The sequence below is a fragment of the Anomaloglossus baeobatrachus genome, unplaced genomic scaffold, assembly GCF_048569485.1.
Source record: "Anomaloglossus baeobatrachus isolate aAnoBae1 unplaced genomic scaffold, aAnoBae1.hap1 Scaffold_892, whole genome shotgun sequence".
Taxonomy (NCBI): domain Eukaryota; kingdom Metazoa; phylum Chordata; class Amphibia; order Anura; family Aromobatidae; genus Anomaloglossus; species Anomaloglossus baeobatrachus.
The window spans coordinates 24,632-41,527 of NW_027445286.1; the positions used below are offsets into that span (position 1 = coordinate 24,632).

Genomic DNA, 16,896 nt, shown 5'->3' on the forward strand with positions numbered 1-16,896 from the left:
CACAGTTCAAACGGAAAATACATCAACAGGCAGACTACAGAAAAGCTTACTATCAAAGGTTAGAGGGGGGCTTTCTCAGAGGGCTTTTTACAGTTTTTCTATTCCCAATTAGCCGTTTAAGTGTACTTATTGAAAGTAGTAATTCTTTCATAGGCCGCCCTTTCTTAGTATTTGACGTTCCTTATATTGCGGTATGAGGCTTCGCAGTAGGTTGCAAACATTCATCACCCATGACTGTCCCCAATTGAGCTCAGAAGCTCAATGTCTATCATGACCTCTCTTTTAGAATGTCCAAGAGCAAGCAAACTATTCCTCCAGGAGAGGGCGCCAACAGACTACTAAAGAGATCATCATTACTCAAAGAAAACCCCAAAAACCAATGCATGATAGGAATAAACAGGTAACTTTCTTTGGAGTGGAAGCGGAGAGATCGCACCAGATGCCAATTCTAGATCTTATCACACCTGTGGTCACTGCAGCAGCAGGTGAATCCACTTTGTCCAAAAGGGATCTATTCCATTCAATTGCAAATGATCTAGATAAGACAGAGAACTGCAGCACGGGGACATAGCCGAGTTGGTCAGGTTGAGTGGTGATGAGTTTGCTATTTGGATGAATAAAGAAAGTCAAAAGTGTGAAAGATAAAAAACAAAAGGAGGAAGTGTGAAAAGTGAATGGGCCAAATTGAGGTGCATATGAAGACGTATGCTTTCTTCCAATTCATTAAATCGGGCTAATATGAATCAGGTGAATTGAGTTCTGCTTTTGGAAACTGGGTTAAGAAGGGGTGCACCGTTCCTGGAGGTACTGCAATACCAGGTCAATGCGTGGAGTGGACAGAGCAAGCTCTTTTTCCATCTCCCTGTTCTAAAAATCCATTTAATATATGGTCCCCAGATAGGGGACGTATCAGATATTAAACTGATAAGAACAGATACTACACTTGATCTTAGCCAAAAGGCCGAGAAGCGATAACCAGAATTGGTTTGGGCCTCGAGTGGCACCCTGGCCTATGCCGGACACATCTTAGGGAGAGAGAGCGAGAGGGAGACAAACCCACGCCTACACAAGACATTTTGTCACCCAAGCCAACCCTTGAAAAGGCTGCTTTGCAGAGCAAAAACAAGAAGAATGGTGCGTTTTGCAGCCGCCGCCCACTGCAATGAATCTGAATAACTCCTCCTTTAGGGCGCAAGCAACTCCCCTCCCCCTTGCAGTCTTTCCAATTCACGATACAAAAAGACGGACAGGACAGGTTGCCTGACTTTCCGTCACTGCCACCCTTTGCCATCCTTACCCGTAGAAAGCCCTTTCATCATCCCCAAACCCTAATCTTTTCCCTTTCCTTCCCAGCCCCCAAACCCTGCCCTCTGTACCTTTCTCACCACCCGCTTCCCTTCTCCTGTCATCCCCCTACCACCCGGGAAAAAAAGAGATTGCCCCCTCCTTCCACTAGCCCACCCTCCCACCCAAAGAACAACTTCTTCTGCGCAGCTTGTTTTCTAGGCAGCAGCGCTATTGTGATGTCATCGGGGGGCATTGTGACAAGCCGCCAGTGTTCCGTCTCTTCATGTTGTGCACAGTTCAAACGGAAAATACATCAACAGGCAGACTACAGAAAAGCTTACTATCAAAGGTTAGAGGGGGGCTTTCTCAGAGGGCTTTTTACAGTTTTTCTATTCCCAATTAGCCGTTTAAGTGTACTTATTGAAAGTAGTAATTCTTTCATAGGCCGCCCTTTCTTAGTATTTGACGTTCCTTATATTGCGGTATGAGGCTTCGCAGTAGGTTGCAAACATTCATCACCCATGACTGTCCCCAATTGAGCTCAGAAGCTCAATGTCTATCATGACCTCTCTTTTAGAATGTCCAAGAGCAAGCAAACTATTCCTCCAGGAGAGGGCGCCAACAGACTACTAAAGAGATCATCATTACTCAAAGAAAACCCCAAAAACCAATGCATGATAGGAATAAACAGGTAACTTTCTTTGGAGTGGAAGCGGAGAGATCGCACCAGATGCCAATTCTAGATCTTATCACACCTGTGGTCACTGCAGCAGCAGGTGAATCCACTTTGTCCAAAAGGGATCTATTCCATTCAATTGCAAATGATCTAGATAAGACAGAGAACTGCAGCACGGGGACATAGCCGAGTTGGTCAGGTTGAGTGGTGATGAGTTTGCTATTTGGATGAATAAAGAAAGTCAAAAGTGTGAAAGATAAAAAACAAAAGGAGGAAGTGTGAAAAGTGAATGGACCAAATTGAGGTGCATATGAAGACGTATGCTTTCTTCCAATTCATTAAATCGGGCTAATATGAATCAGGTGAATTGAGTTCTGCTTTTGGAAACTGGGTTAAGAAGGGGTGCACCGTTCCTGGAGGTACTGCAATACCAGGTCAATGCGTGGAGTGGACAGAGCAAGCTCTTTTTCCATCTCCCTGTTCTAAAAATCCATTTAATATATGGTCCCCAGATAGGGGACGTATCAGATATTAAACTGATAAGAACAGATACTACACTTGATCTTAGCCAAAAGGCCGAGAAGCGATAACCAGAATTGGTTTGGGCCTCGAGTGGCACCCTGGCCTATGCCGGACACATCTTAGGGAGAGAGAGCGAGAGGGAGACAAACCCACGCCTACACAAGACATTTTGTCACCCAAGCCAACCCTTGAAAAGGCTGCTTTGCAGAGCAAAAACAAGAAGAATGGTGCGTTTTGCAGCCGCCGCCCACTGCAATGAATCTGAATAACTCCTCCTTTAGGGCGCAAGCAACTCCCCTCCCCCTTGCAGTCTTTCCAATTCACGATACAAAAAGACGGACAGGACAGGTTGCCTGACTTTCCGTCACTGCCACCCTTTGCCATCCTTACCCGTAGAAAGCCCTTTCATCATCCCCAAACCCTAATCTTTTCCCTTTCCTTCCCAGCCCCCAAACCCTGCCCTCTGTACCTTTCTCACCACCCGCTTCCCTTCTCCTGTCATCCCCCTACCACCCGGGAAAAAAAGAGATTGCCCCCTCCTTCCACTAGCCCACCCTCCCACCCAAAGAACAACTTCTTCTGCGCAGCTTGTTTTCTAGGCAGCAGCGCTATTGTGATGTCATCGGGGGGCATTGTGACAAGCCGCCAGTGTTCCGTCTCTTCATGTTGTGCACAGTTCAAACGGAAAATACATCAACAGGCAGACTACAGAAAAGCTTACTATCAAAGGTTAGAGGGGGGCTTTCTCAGAGGGCTTTTTACAGTTTTTCTATTCCCAATTAGCCGTTTAAGTGTACTTATTGAAAGTAGTAATTCTTTCATAGGCCGCCCTTTCATAGTATTTGACGTTCCTTATATTGCGGTATGAGGCTTCGCAGTAGGTTGCAAACATTCATCACCCATGACTGTCCCCAATTGAGCTCAGAAGCTCAATGTCTATCATGACCTCTCTTTTAGAATGTCCAAGAGCAAGCAAACTATTCCTCCAGGAGAGGGCGCCAACAGACTACTAAAGAGATCATCATTACTCAAAGAAAACCCCAAAAACCAATGCATGATAGGAATAAACAGGTAACTTTCTTTGGAGTGGAAGCGGAGAGATCGCACCAGATGCCAATTCTAGATCTTATCACACCTGTGGTCACTGCAGCAGCAGGTGAATCCACTTTGTCCAAAAGGGATCTATTCCATTCAATTGCAAATGATCTAGATAAGACAGAGAACTGCAGCACGGGGACATAGCCGAGTTGGTCAGGTTGAGTGGTGATGAGTTTGCTATTTGGATGAATAAAGAAAGTCAAAAGTGTGAAAGATAAAAAACAAAAGGAGGAAGTGTGAAAAGTGAATGGGCCAAAATGAGGTGCATATGAAGACGTATGCTTTCTTCCAATTCATTAAATCGGGCTAATATGAATCAGGTGAATTGAGTTCTGCTTTTGGAAACTGGGTTAAGAAGGGGTGCACCGTTCCTGGAGGTACTGCAATACCAGGTCAATGCGTGGAGTGGACAGAGCAAGCTCTTTTTCCATCTCCCTGTTCTAAAAATCCATTTAATATATGGTCCCCAGATAGGGGACGTATCAGATATTAAACTGATAAGAACAGATACTACACTTGATCTTAGCCAAAAGGCCGAGAAGCGATAACCAGAATTGGTTTGGGCCTCGAGTGGCACCCTGGCCTATGCCGGACACATCTTAGGGAGAGAGAGCGAGAGGGAGACAAACCCACGCCTACACAAGACATTTTGTCACCCAAGCCAACCCTTGAAAAGGCTGCTTTGCAGAGCAAAAACAAGAAGAATGGTGCGTTTTGCAGCCGCCGCCCACTGCAATGAATCTGAATAACTCCTCCTTTAGGGCGCAAGCAACTCCCCTCCCCCTTGCAGTCTTTCCAATTCACGATACAAAAAGACGGACAGGACAGGTTGCCTGACTTTCCGTCACTGCCACCCTTTGCCATCCTTACCCGTAGAAAGCCCTTTCATCATCCCCAAACCCTAATCTTTTCCCTTTCCTTCCCAGCCCCCAAACCCTGCCCTCTGTACCTTTCTCACCACCCGCTTCCCTTCTCCTGTCATCCCCCTACCACCCGGGAAAAAAAGAGATTGCCCCCTCCTTCCACTAGCCCACCCTCCCACCCAAAGAACAACTTCTTCTGCGCAGCTTGTTTTCTAGGCAGCAGCGCTATTGTGATGTCATCGGGGGGCATTGTGACAAGCCGCCAGTGTTCCGTCTCTTCATGTTGTGCACAGTTCAAACGGAAAATACATCAACAGGCAGACTACAGAAAAGCTTACTATCAAAGGTTAGAGGGGGGCTTTCTCAGAGGGCTTTTTACAGTTTTTCTATTCCCAATTAGCCGTTTAAGTGTACTTATTGAAAGTAGTAATTCTTTCATAGGCCGCCCTTTCTTAGTATTTGACGTTCCTTATATTGCGGTATGAGGCTTCGCAGTAGGTTGCAAACATTCATCACCCATGACTGTCCCCAATTGAGCTCAGAAGCTCAATGTCTATCATGACCTCTCTTTTAGAATGTCCAAGAGCAAGCAAACTATTCCTCCAGGAGAGGGCGCCAACAGACTACTAAAGAGATCATCATTACTCAAAGAAAACCCCAAAAACCAATGCATGATAGGAATAAACAGGTAACTTTCTTTGGAGTGGAAGCGGAGAGATCGCACCAGATGCCAATTCTAGATCTTATCACACCTGTGGTCACTGCAGCAGCAGGTGAATCCACTTTGTCCAAAAGGGATCTATTCCATTCAATTGCAAATGATCTAGATAAGACAGAGAACTGCAGCACGGGGACATAGCCGAGTTGGTCAGGTTGAGTGGTGATGAGTTTGCTATTTGGATGAATAAAGAAAGTCAAAAGTGTGAAAGATAAAAAACAAAAGGAGGAAGTGTGAAAAGTGAATGGGCCAAATTGAGGTGCATATGAAGACGTATGCTTTCTTCCAATTCATTAAATCGGGCTAATATGAATCAGGTGAATTGAGTTCTGCTTTTGGAAACTGGGTTAAGAAGGGGTGCACCGTTCCTGGAGGTACTGCAATACCAGGTCAATGCGTGGAGTGGACAGAGCAAGCTCTTTTTCCATCTCCCTGTTCTAAAAATCCATTTAATATATGGTCCCCAGATAGGGGACGTATCAGATATTAAACTGATAAGAACAGATACTACACTTGATCTTAGCCAAAAGGCCGAGAAGCGATAACCAGAATTGGTTTGGGCCTCGAGTGGCACCCTGGCCTATGCCGGACACATCTTAGGGAGAGAGAGCGAGAGGGAGACAAACCCACGCCTACACAAGACATTTTGTCACCCAAGCCAACCCTTGAAAAGGCTGCTTTGCAGAGCAAAAACAAGAAGAATGGTGCGTTTTGCAGCCGCCGCCCACTGCAATGAATCTGAATAACTCCTCCTTTAGGGCGCAAGCAACTCCCCTCCCCCTTGCAGTCTTTCCAATTCACGATACAAAAAGACGGACAGGACAGGTTGCCTGACTTTCCGTCACTGCCACCCTTTGCCATCCTTACCCGTAGAAAGCCCTTTCATCATTCCCAAACCCTAATCTTTTCCCTTTCCTTCCCAGCCCCCAAACCCTGCCCTCTGTACCTTTCTCACCACCCGCTTCCCTTCTCCTGTCATCCCCCTACCACCCGGGAAAAAAAGAGATTGCCCCCTCCTTCCACTAGCCCACCCTCCCACCCAAAGAACAACTTCTTCTGCGCAGCTTGTTTTCTAGGCAGCAGCGCTATTGTGATGTCATCGGGGGGCATTGTGACAAGCCGCCAGTGTTCCGTCTCTTCATGTTGTGCACAGTTCAAACGGAAAATACATCAACAGGCAGACTACAGAAAAGCTTACTATCAAAGGTTAGAGGGGGGCTTTCTCAGAGGGCTTTTTACAGTTTTTCTATTCCCAATTAGCCGTTTAAGTGTACTTATTGAAAGTAGTAATTCTTTCATAGGCCGCCCTTTCTTAGTATTTGACGTTCCTTATATTGCGGTATGAGGCTTCGCAGTAGGTTGCAAACATTCATCACCCATGACTGTCCCCAATTGAGCTCAGAAGCTCAATGTCTATCATGACCTCTCTTTTAGAATGTCCAAGAGCAAGCAAACTATTCCTCCAGGAGAGGGCGCCAACAGACTACTAAAGAGATCATCATTACTCAAAGAAAACCCCAAAAACCAATGCATGATAGGAATAAACAGGTAACTTTCTTTGGAGTGGAAGCGGAGAGATCGCACCAGATGCCAATTCTAGATCTTATCACACCTGTGGTCACTGCAGCAGCAGGTGAATCCACTTTGTCCAAAAGGGATCTATTCCATTCAATTGCAAATGATCTAGATAAGACAGAGAACTGCAGCACGGGGACATAGCCGAGTTGGTCAGGTTGAGTGGTGATGAGTTTGCTATTTGGATGAATAAAGAAAGTCAAAAGTGTGAAAGATAAAAAACAAAAGGAGGAAGTGTGAAAAGTGAATGGGCCAAATTGAGGTGCATATGAAGACGTATGCTTTCTTCCAATTCATTAAATCGGGCTAATATGAATCAGGTGAATTGAGTTCTGCTTTTGGAAACTGGGTTAAGAAGGGGTGCACCGTTCCTGGAGGTACTGCAATACCAGGTCAATGCGTGGAGTGGACAGAGCAAGCTCTTTTTCCATCTCCCTGTTCTAAAAATCCATTTAATATATGGTCCCCAGATAGGGGACGTATCAGATATTAAACTGATAAGAACAGATACTACACTTGATCTTAGCCAAAAGGCCGAGAAGCGATAACCAGAATTGGTTTGGGCCTCGAGTGGCACCCTGGCCTATGCCGGACACATCTTAGGGAGAGAGAGCGAGAGGGAGACAAACCCACGCCTACACAAGACATTTTGTCACCCAAGCCAACCCTTGAAAAGGCTGCTTTGCAGAGCAAAAACAAGAAGAATGGTGCGTTTTGCAGCCGCCGCCCACTGCAATGAATCTGAATAACTCCTCCTTTAGGGCGCAAGCAACTCCCCTCCCCCTTGCAGTCTTTCCAATTCACGATACAAAAAGACGGACAGGACAGGTTGCCTGACTTTCCGTCACTGCCACCCTTTGCCATCCTTACCCGTAGAAAGCCCTTTCATCATCCCCAAACCCTAATCTTTTCCCTTTCCTTCCCAGCCCCCAAACCCTGCCCTCTGTACCTTTCTCACCACCCGCTTCCCTTCTCCTGTCATCCCCCTACCACCCGGGAAAAAAAGAGATTGCCCCCTCCTTCCACTAGCCCACCCTCCCACCCAAAGAACAACTTCTTCTGCGCAGCTTGTTTTCTAGGCAGCAGCGCTATTGTGATGTCATCGGGGGGCATTGTGACAAGCCGCCAGTGTTCCGTCTCTTCATGTTGTGCACAGTTCAAACGGAAAATACATCAACAGGCAGACTACAGAAAAGCTTACTATCAAAGGTTAGAGGGGGGCTTTCTCAGAGGGCTTTTTACAGTTTTTCTATTCCCAATTAGCCGTTTAAGTGTACTTATTGAAAGTAGTAATTCTTTCATAGGCCGCCCTTTCTTAGTATTTGACGTTCCTTATATTGCGGTATGAGGCTTCGCAGTAGGTTGCAAACATTCATCACCCATGACTGTCCCCAATTGAGCTCAGAAGCTCAATGTCTATCATGACCTCTCTTTTAGAATGTCCAAGAGCAAGCAAACTATTCCTCCAGGAGAGGGCGCCAACAGACTACTAAAGAGATCATCATTACTCAAAGAAAACCCCAAAAACCAATGCATGATAGGAATAAACAGGTAACTTTCTTTGGAGTGGAAGCGGAGAGATCGCACCAGATGCCAATTCTAGATCTTATCACACCTGTGGTCACTGCAGCAGCAGGTGAATCCACTTTGTCCAAAAGGGATCTATTCCATTCAATTGCAAATGATCTAGATAAGACAGAGAACTGCAGCACGGGGACATAGCCGAGTTGGTCAGGTTGAGTGGTGATGAGTTTGCTATTTGGATGAATAAAGAAAGTCAAAAGTGTGAAAGATAAAAAACAAAAGGAGGAAGTGTGAAAAGTGAATGGGCCAAATTGAGGTGCATATGAAGACGTATGCTTTCTTCCAATTCATTAAATCGGGCTAATATGAATCAGGTGAATTGAGTTCTGCTTTTGGAAACTGGGTTAAGAAGGGGTGCACCGTTCCTGGAGGTACTGCAATACCAGGTCAATGCGTGGAGTGGACAGAGCAAGCTCTTTTTCCATCTCCCTGTTCTAAAAATCCATTTAATATATGGTCCCCAGATAGGGGACGTATCAGATATTAAACTGATAAGAACAGATACTACACTTGATCTTAGCCAAAAGGCCGAGAAGCGATAACCAGAATTGGTTTGGGCCTCGAGTGGCACCCTGGCCTATGCCGGACACATCTTAGGGAGAGAGAGCGAGAGGGAGACAAACCCACGCCTACACAAGACATTTTGTCACCCAAGCCAACCCTTGAAAAGGCTGCTTTGCAGAGCAAAAACAAGAAGAATGGTGCGTTTTGCAGCCGCCGCCCACTGCAATGAATCTGAATAACTCCTCCTTTAGGGCGCAAGCAACTCCCCTCCCCCTTGCAGTCTTTCCAATTCACGATACAAAAAGACGGACAGGACAGGTTGCCTGACTTTCCGTCACTGCCACCCTTTGCCATCCTTACCCGTAGAAAGCCCTTTCATCATCCCCAAACCCTAATCTTTTCCCTTTCCTTCCCAGCCCCCAAACCCTGCCCTCTGTACCTTTCTCACCACCCGCTTCCCTTCTCCTGTCATCCCCCTACCACCCGGGAAAAAAAGAGATTGCCCCCTCCTTCCACTAGCCCACCCTCCCACCCAAAGAACAACTTCTTCTGCGCAGCTTGTTTTCTAGGCAGCAGCGCTATTGTGATGTCATCGGGGGGCATTGTGACAAGCCGCCAGTGTTCCGTCTCTTCATGTTGTGCACAGTTCAAACGGAAAATACATCAACAGGCAGACTACAGAAAAGCATACTATCAAAGGTTAGAGGGGGGCTTTCTCAGAGGGCTTTTTACAGTTTTTCTATTCCCAATTAGCCGTTTAAGTGTACTTATTGAAAGTAGTAATTCTTTCATAGGCCGCCCTTTCTTAGTATTTGACGTTCCTTATATTGCGGTATGAGGCTTCGCAGTAGGTTGCAAACATTCATCACCCATGACTGTCCCCAATTGAGCTCAGAAGCTCAATGTCTATCATGACCTCTCTTTTAGAATGTCCAAGAGCAAGCAAACTATTCCTCCAGGAGAGGGCGCCAACAGACTACTAAAGAGATCATCATTACTCAAAGAAAACCCCAAAAACCAATGCATGATAGGAATAAACAGGTAACTTTCTTTGGAGTGGAAGCGGAGAGATCGCACCAGATGCCAATTCTAGATCTTATCACACCTGTGGTCACTGCAGCAGCAGGTGAATCCACTTTGTCCAAAAGGGATCTATTCCATTCAATTGCAAATGATCTAGATAAGACAGAGAACTGCAGCACGGGGACATAGCCGAGTTGGTCAGGTTGAGTGGTGATGAGTTTGCTATTTGGATGAATAAAGAAAGTCAAAAGTGTGAAAGATAAAAAACAAAAGGAGGAAGTGTGAAAAGTGAATGGGCCAAATTGAGGTGCATATGAAGACGTATGCTTTCTTCCAATTCATTAAATCGGGCTAATATGAATCAGGTGAATTGAGTTCTGCTTTTGGAAACTGGGTTAAGAAGGGGTGCACCGTTCCTGGAGGTACTGCAATACCAGGTCAATGCGTGGAGTGGACAGAGCAAGCTCTTTTTCCATCTCCCTGTTCTAAAAATCCATTTAATATATGGTCCCCAGATAGGGGACGTATCAGATATTAAACTGATAAGAACAGATACTACACTTGATCTTAGCCAAAAGGCCGAGAAGCGATAACCAGAATTGGTTTGGGCCTCGAGTGGCACCCTGGCCTATGCCGGACACATCTTAGGGAGAGAGAGCGAGAGGGAGACAAACCCACGCCTACACAAGACATTTTGTCACCCAAGCCAACCCTTGAAAAGGCTGCTTTGCAGAGCAAAAATAAGAAGAATGGTGCGTTTTGCAGCCGCCGCCCACTGCAATGAATCTGAATAACTCCTCCTTTAGGGCGCAAGCAACTCCCCTCCCCCTTGCAGTCTTTCCAATTCACGATACAAAAAGACGGACAGGACAGGTTGCCTGACTTTCCGTCACTGCCACCCTTTGCCATCCTTACCCGTAGAAAGCCCTTTCATCATCCCCAAACCCTAATCTTTTCCCTTTCCTTCCCAGCCCCCAAACCCTGCCCTCTGTACCTTTCTCACCACCCGCTTCCCTTCTCCTGTCATCCCCCTACCACCCGGGAAAAAAAGAGATTGCCCCCTCCTTCCACTAGCCCACCCTCCCACCCAAAGAACAACTTCTTCTGCGCAGCTTGTTTTCTAGGCAGCAGCGCTATTGTGATGTCATCGGGGGGCATTGTGACAAGCCGCCAGTGTTCCGTCTCTTCATGTTGTGCACAGTTCAAACGGAAAATACATCAACAGGCAGACTACAGAAAAGCTTACTATCAAAGGTTAGAGGGGGGCTTTCTCAGAGGGCTTTTTACAGTTTTTCTATTCCCAATTAGCCGTTTAAGTGTACTTATTGAAAGTAGTAATTCTTTCATAGGCCGCCCTTTCTTAGTATTTGACGTTCCTTATATTGCGGTATGAGGCTTCGCAGTAGGTTGCAAACATTCATCACCCATGACTGTCCCCAATTGAGCTCAGAAGCTCAATGTCTATCATGACCTCTCTTTTAGAATGTCCAAGAGCAAGCAAACTATTCCTCCAGGAGAGGGCGCCAACAGACTACTAAAGAGATCATCATTACTCAAAGAAAACCCCAAAAACCAATGCATGATAGGAATAAACAGGTAACTTTCTTTGGAGTGGAAGCGGAGAGATCGCACCAGATGCCAATTCTAGATCTTATCACACCTGTGGTCACTGCAGCAGCAGGTGAATCCACTTTGTCCAAAAGGGATCTATTCCATTCAATTGCAAATGATCTAGATAAGACAGAGAACTGCAGCACGGGGACATAGCCGAGTTGGTCAGGTTGAGTGGTGATGAGTTTGCTATTTGGATGAATAAAGAAAGTCAAAAGTGTGAAAGATAAAAAACAAAAGGAGGAAGTGTGAAAAGTGAATGGGCCAAATTGAGGTGCATATGAAGACGTATGCTTTCTTCCAATTCATTAAATCGGGCTAATATGAATCAGGTGAATTGAGTTCTGCTTTTGGAAACTGGGTTAAGAAGGGGTGCACCGTTCCTGGAGGTACTGCAATACCAGGTCAATGCGTGGAGTGGACAGAGCAAGCTCTTTTTCCATCTCCCTGTTCTAAAAATCCATTTAATATATGGTCCCCAGATAGGGGACGTATCAGATATTAAACTGATAAGAACAGATTTTGATTTAATGAAGCTTTCCAAAGCACCACAAAAAATGCATGACCGAAGTCACACCAAAAACAGTGCAAAGGCTAGGATTCGTGTGGACCCCACCGTGAGGAGAGGGTCCCCAAAAATCAACCCCGTCCCTCCGAGCCAGAAGGCCACAGCAAGGGTCAGGGATCTTCGGTGCTCCCCCAAGCCGAAGCCTGGTTGAGCCTTGTCGTTGCTCCCAGCGTCCACCCAGGCATCTTACCCAAGTGGAGTAGAGAGCTACTAGTTGTTGGTTTCGCAGCCGAAACTGCCCGGACCGTCAACCGGTGTTGGTTTCTCAGCCCAAGGCTAACCGGACCTCCAACCGGGTGTTGGTTTCTCAGCCGAAGCTGACCCAGACCTCCAACCGGGTGTTGGTTTCTCAGCCGAAGCTGACCCGGACCTCCAACCGGGTGTTAGTTTCTCAGCCCAAAGCTGACCAGACCTCCGACCGGGATTATAAAAATTTCCCTTCCTAGCCAGAAGGCCGGGATAGGGTAATATGCTCAAAAAGTATGAAAAGGCAAGGTACGGTGTGCTACAGAGCCCAAGGCTTGCCGGGGTCCCAAGCCAGCAAGCTCAGACTCACTCCAGGGTCGTCAGTCCTGGGGCACGTTGTACCATAGCCCCCCACCCTTACTCAGTCTAATAGCCTCGATCCTGGTAGGGCCATGTTTTCCACTAGATGAATATACTATCCACCCAGAGTACTAGCAAGCGCAACCTTCCAGTGTGCATTGTATCATTGTACTAAGGTGGCCTGGAGCTTAAACCACCTCTTCGAACAACACTACACTTGATCTTAGCCAAAAGGCCGAGAAGCGATAACCAGAATTGGTTTGGGCCTCGAGTGGCACCCTGGCCTATGCCGGACACATCTTAGGGAGAGAGAGCGAGAGGGAGACAAACCCACGCCTACACAAGACATTTTGTCACCCAAGCCAACCCTTGAAAAGGCTGCTTTGCAGAGCAAAAACAAGAAGAATGGTGCGTTTTGCAGCCGCCGCCCACTGCAATGAATCTGAATAACTCCTCCTTTAGGGCGCAAGCAACTCCCCTCCCCCTTGCAGTCTTTCCAATTAACGATACAAAAAGACGGACAGGACAGGTTGCCTGACTTTCCGTCACTGCCACCCTTTGCCATCCTTACCCGTAGAAAGCCCTTTCATCATCCCCAAACCCTAATCTTTTCCCTTTCCTTCCCAGCCCCCAAACCCTGCCCTCTGTACCTTTCTCACCACCCGCTTCCCTTCTCCTGTCATCCCCCTACCACCCGGGAAAAAAAGAGATTGCCCCCTCCTTCCACTAGCCCACCCTCCCACCCAAAGAACAACTTCTTCTGCGCAGCTTGTTTTCTAGGCAGCAGCGCTATTGTGATGTCATCGGGGGGCATTGTGACAAGCCGCCAGTGTTCCGTCTCTTCATGTTGTGCACAGTTCAAACGGAAAATACATCAACAGGCAGACTACAGAAAAGCTTACTATCAAAGGTTAGAGGGGGGCTTTCTCAGAGGGCTTTTTACAGTTTTTCTATTCCCAATTAGCCGTTTAAGTGTACTTATTGAAAGTAGTAATTCTTTCATAGGCCGCCCTTTCTTAGTATTTGACGTTCCTTATATTGCGGTATGAGGCTTCGCAGTAGGTTGCAAACATTCATCACCCATGACTGTCCCCAATTGAGCTCAGAAGCTCAATGTCTATCATGACCTCTCTTTTAGAATGTCCAAGAGCAAGCAAACTATTCCTCCAGGAGAGGGCGCCAACAGACTACTAAAGAGATCATCATTACTCAAAGAAAACCCCAAAAACCAATGCATGATAGGAATAAACAGGTAACTTTCTTTGGAGTGGAAGCGGAGAGATCGCACCAGATGCCAATTCTAGATCTTATCACACCTGTGGTCACTGCAGCAGCAGGTGAATCCACTTTGTCCAAAAGGGATCTATTCCATTCAATTGCAAATGATCTAGATAAGACAGAGAACTGCAGCACGGGGACATAGCCGAGTTGGTCAGGTTGAGTGGTGATGAGTTTGCTATTTGGATGAATAAAGAAAGTCAAAAGTGTGAAAGATAAAAAACAAAAGGAGGAAGTGTGAAAAGTGAATGGGCCAAATTGAGGTGCATATGAAGACGTATGCTTTCTTCCAATTCATTAAATCGGGCTAATATGAATCAGGTGAATTGAGTTCTGCTTTTGGAAACTGGGTTAAGAAGGGGTGCACCGTTCCTGGAGGTACTGCAATACCAGGTCAATGCGTGGAGTGGACAGAGCAAGCTCTTTTTCCATCTCCCTGTTCTAAAAATCCATTTAATATATGGTCCCCAGATAGGGGACGTATCAGATATTAAACTGATAAGAACAGATACTACACTTGATCTTAGCCAAAAGGCCGAGAAGCGATAACCAGAATTGGTTTGGGCCTCGAGTGGCACCCTGGCCTATGCCGGACACATCTTAGGGAGAGAGAGCGAGAGGGAGACAAACCCACGCCTACACAAGACATTTTGTCACCCAAGCCAACCCTTGAAAAGGCTGCTTTGCAGAGCAAAAACAAGAAGAATGGTGCGTTTTGCAGCCGCCGCCCACTGCAATGAATCTGAATAACTCCTCCTTTAGGGCGCAAGCAACTCCCCTCCCCCTTGCAGTCTTTCCAATTCACGATACAAAAAGACGGACAGGACAGGTTGCCTGACTTTCCGTCACTGCCACCCTTTGCCATCCTTACCCGTAGAAAGCCCTTTCATCATCCCCAAACCCTAATCTTTTCCCTTTCCTTCCCAGCCCCCAAACCCTGCCCTCTGTACCTTTCTCACCACCCGCTTCCCTTCTCCTGTCATCCCCCTACCACCCGGGAAAAAAAGAGATTGCCCCCTCCTTCCACTAGCCCACCCTCCCACCCAAAGAACAACTTCTTCTGCGCAGCTTGTTTTCTAGGCAGCAGCGCTATTGTGATGTCATCGGGGGGCATTGTGACAAGCCGCCAGTGTTCCGTCTCTTCATGTTGTGCACAGTTCAAACGGAAAATACATCAACAGGCAGACTACAGAAAAGCTTACTATCAAAGGTTAGAGGGGGGCTTTCTCAGAGGGCTTTTTACAGTTTTTCTATTCCCAATTAGCCGTTTAAGTGTACTTATTGAAAGTAGTAATTCTTTCATAGGCCGCCCTTTCTTAGTATTTGACGTTCCTTATATTGCGGTATGAGGCTTCGCAGTAGGTTGCAAACATTCATCACCCATGACTGTCCCCAATTGAGCTCAGAAGCTCAATGTCTATCATGACCTCTCTTTTAGAATGTCCAAGAGCAAGCAAACTATTCCTCCAGGAGAGGGCGCCAACAGACTACTAAAGAGATCATCATTACTCAAAGAAAACCCCAAAAACCAATGCATGATAGGAATAAACAGGTAACTTTCTTTGGAGTGGAAGCGGAGAGATCGCACCAGATGCCAATTCTAGATCTTATCACACCTGTGGTCACTGCAGCAGCAGGTGAATCCACTTTGTCCAAAAGGGATCTATTCCATTCAATTGCAAATGATCTAGATAAGACAGAGAACTGCAGCACGGGGACATAGCCGAGTTGGTCAGGTTGAGTGGTGATGAGTTTGCTATTTGGATGAATAAAGAAAGTCAAAAGTGTGAAAGATAAAAAACAAAAGGAGGAAGTGTGAAAAGTGAATGGGCCAAATTGAGGTGCATATGAAGACGTATGCTTTCTTCCAATTCATTAAATCGGGCTAATATGAATCAGGTGAATTGAGTTCTGCTTTTGGAAACTGGGTTAAGAAGGGGTGCACCGTTCCTGGAGGTACTGCAATACCAGGTCAATGCGTGGAGTGGACAGAGCAAGCTCTTTTTCCATCTCCCTGTTCTAAAAATCCATTTAATATATGGTCCCCAGATAGGGGACGTATCAGATATTAAACTGATAAGAACAGATTTTTGATTTAATGAAGCTTTCCAAAGCACCACAAAAAATGCATGACCGAAGTCACACCAAAAACAGTGCAAAGGCTAGGATTCGTGTGGACCCCACCGTGAGGAGAGGGTCCCCAAAAATCAACCCCGTCCCTCCGAGCCAGAAGGCCACAGCAAGGGTCAGGGATCTTCGGTGCTCCCCCAAGCCGAAGCCTGGTTGAGCCTTGTCGTTGCTCCCAGCGTCCACCCAGGCATCTTACCCAAGTGGAGTAGAGAGCTACTAGTTGTTGGTTTCGCAGCCGAAACTGCCCGGACCGTCAACCGGTGTTGGTTTCTCAGCCCAAGGCTAACCGGACCTCCAACCGGGTGTTGGTTTCTCAGCCGAAGCTGACCCAGACCTCCAACCGGGTGTTGGTTTCTCAGCCGAAGCTGACCCGGACCTCCAACCGGGTGTTAGTTTCTCAGCCCAAAGCTGACCAGACCTCCGACCGGGATTATAAAAATTTCCCTTCCTAGCCAGAAGGCCGGGATAGGGTAATATGCTCAAAAAGTATGAAAAGGCAAGGTACGGTGTGCTACAGAGCCCAAGGCTTGCCGGGGTCCCAAGCCAGCAAGCTCAGACTCACTCCAGGGTCGTCAGTCCTGGGGCACGTTGTACCATAGCCCCCCACCCTTACTCAGTCTAATAGCCTCGATCCTGGTAGGGCCATGTTTTCCACTAGATGAATATACTATCCACCCAGAGTACTAGCAAGCGCAACCTTCCAGTGTGCATTGTATCATTGTACTAAGGTGGCCTGGAGCTTAAACCACCTCTTCGAACAACACTACACTTGATCTTAGCCAAAAGGCCGAACAGATACTACACTTGATCTTAGCCAAAAGGCCGAGAAGCGATAACCAGAATTGGTTTGGGCCTCGAGTGGCACCCTGGCCTATGCCGGACACATCTTAGGGAGAGAGAGCGAGAGGGAGAC

At 46.8% G+C, this 16,896-nt stretch overlaps 10 non-coding genes and 1 pseudogene across 10 annotated transcripts; all 11 read right to left on the reverse strand.

Annotated features, from left to right (window-relative positions):
* Positions 1–782: 782 nt before the first annotated feature.
* LOC142289074 (U2 spliceosomal RNA) lies at positions 783–973 on the reverse strand. The gene has a single exon (XR_012749615.1). It is a non-coding gene; the product is annotated as a U2 spliceosomal RNA (small nuclear RNA).
* A 1,387-nt stretch (positions 974–2,360) lies between these two features.
* Positions 2,361–2,551, reverse strand: LOC142289076 (U2 spliceosomal RNA). The gene has a single exon (XR_012749617.1). It is a non-coding gene; the product is annotated as a U2 spliceosomal RNA (small nuclear RNA).
* A 1,387-nt stretch (positions 2,552–3,938) lies between these two features.
* On the reverse strand, positions 3,939–4,129 carry LOC142289077 (U2 spliceosomal RNA). Its single transcript, XR_012749618.1, has one exon. It is a non-coding gene; the product is annotated as a U2 spliceosomal RNA (small nuclear RNA).
* Positions 4,130–5,516: 1,387 nt separating this feature from the next.
* LOC142289078 (U2 spliceosomal RNA) lies at positions 5,517–5,707 on the reverse strand. Its single transcript, XR_012749619.1, has one exon. It is a non-coding gene; the product is annotated as a U2 spliceosomal RNA (small nuclear RNA).
* Positions 5,708–7,094: 1,387 nt separating this feature from the next.
* LOC142289079 (U2 spliceosomal RNA) lies at positions 7,095–7,285 on the reverse strand. The gene has a single exon (XR_012749620.1). It is a non-coding gene; the product is annotated as a U2 spliceosomal RNA (small nuclear RNA).
* Positions 7,286–8,672: 1,387 nt separating this feature from the next.
* LOC142289080 (U2 spliceosomal RNA) lies at positions 8,673–8,863 on the reverse strand. The gene has a single exon (XR_012749621.1). It is a non-coding gene; the product is annotated as a U2 spliceosomal RNA (small nuclear RNA).
* Positions 8,864–10,250: 1,387 nt separating this feature from the next.
* On the reverse strand, positions 10,251–10,441 carry LOC142289081 (U2 spliceosomal RNA). The gene has a single exon (XR_012749622.1). It is a non-coding gene; the product is annotated as a U2 spliceosomal RNA (small nuclear RNA).
* Positions 10,442–11,828: 1,387 nt separating this feature from the next.
* LOC142289097 (U2 spliceosomal RNA) lies at positions 11,829–12,024 on the reverse strand. The gene has a single exon (XR_012749637.1). It is a non-coding gene; the product is annotated as a U2 spliceosomal RNA (small nuclear RNA).
* A 2,185-nt stretch (positions 12,025–14,209) lies between these two features.
* LOC142289082 (U2 spliceosomal RNA) lies at positions 14,210–14,400 on the reverse strand. The gene has a single exon (XR_012749623.1). It is a non-coding gene; the product is annotated as a U2 spliceosomal RNA (small nuclear RNA).
* A 1,387-nt stretch (positions 14,401–15,787) lies between these two features.
* LOC142289096 (U2 spliceosomal RNA) lies at positions 15,788–15,980 on the reverse strand. Its single transcript, XR_012749636.1, has one exon. It is a non-coding gene; the product is annotated as a U2 spliceosomal RNA (small nuclear RNA).
* A 685-nt stretch (positions 15,981–16,665) lies between these two features.
* LOC142289100 (U2 spliceosomal RNA) lies at positions 16,666–16,817 on the reverse strand (annotated as a pseudogene).
* Between the last annotated feature and the right edge of the window lie 79 nt (positions 16,818–16,896).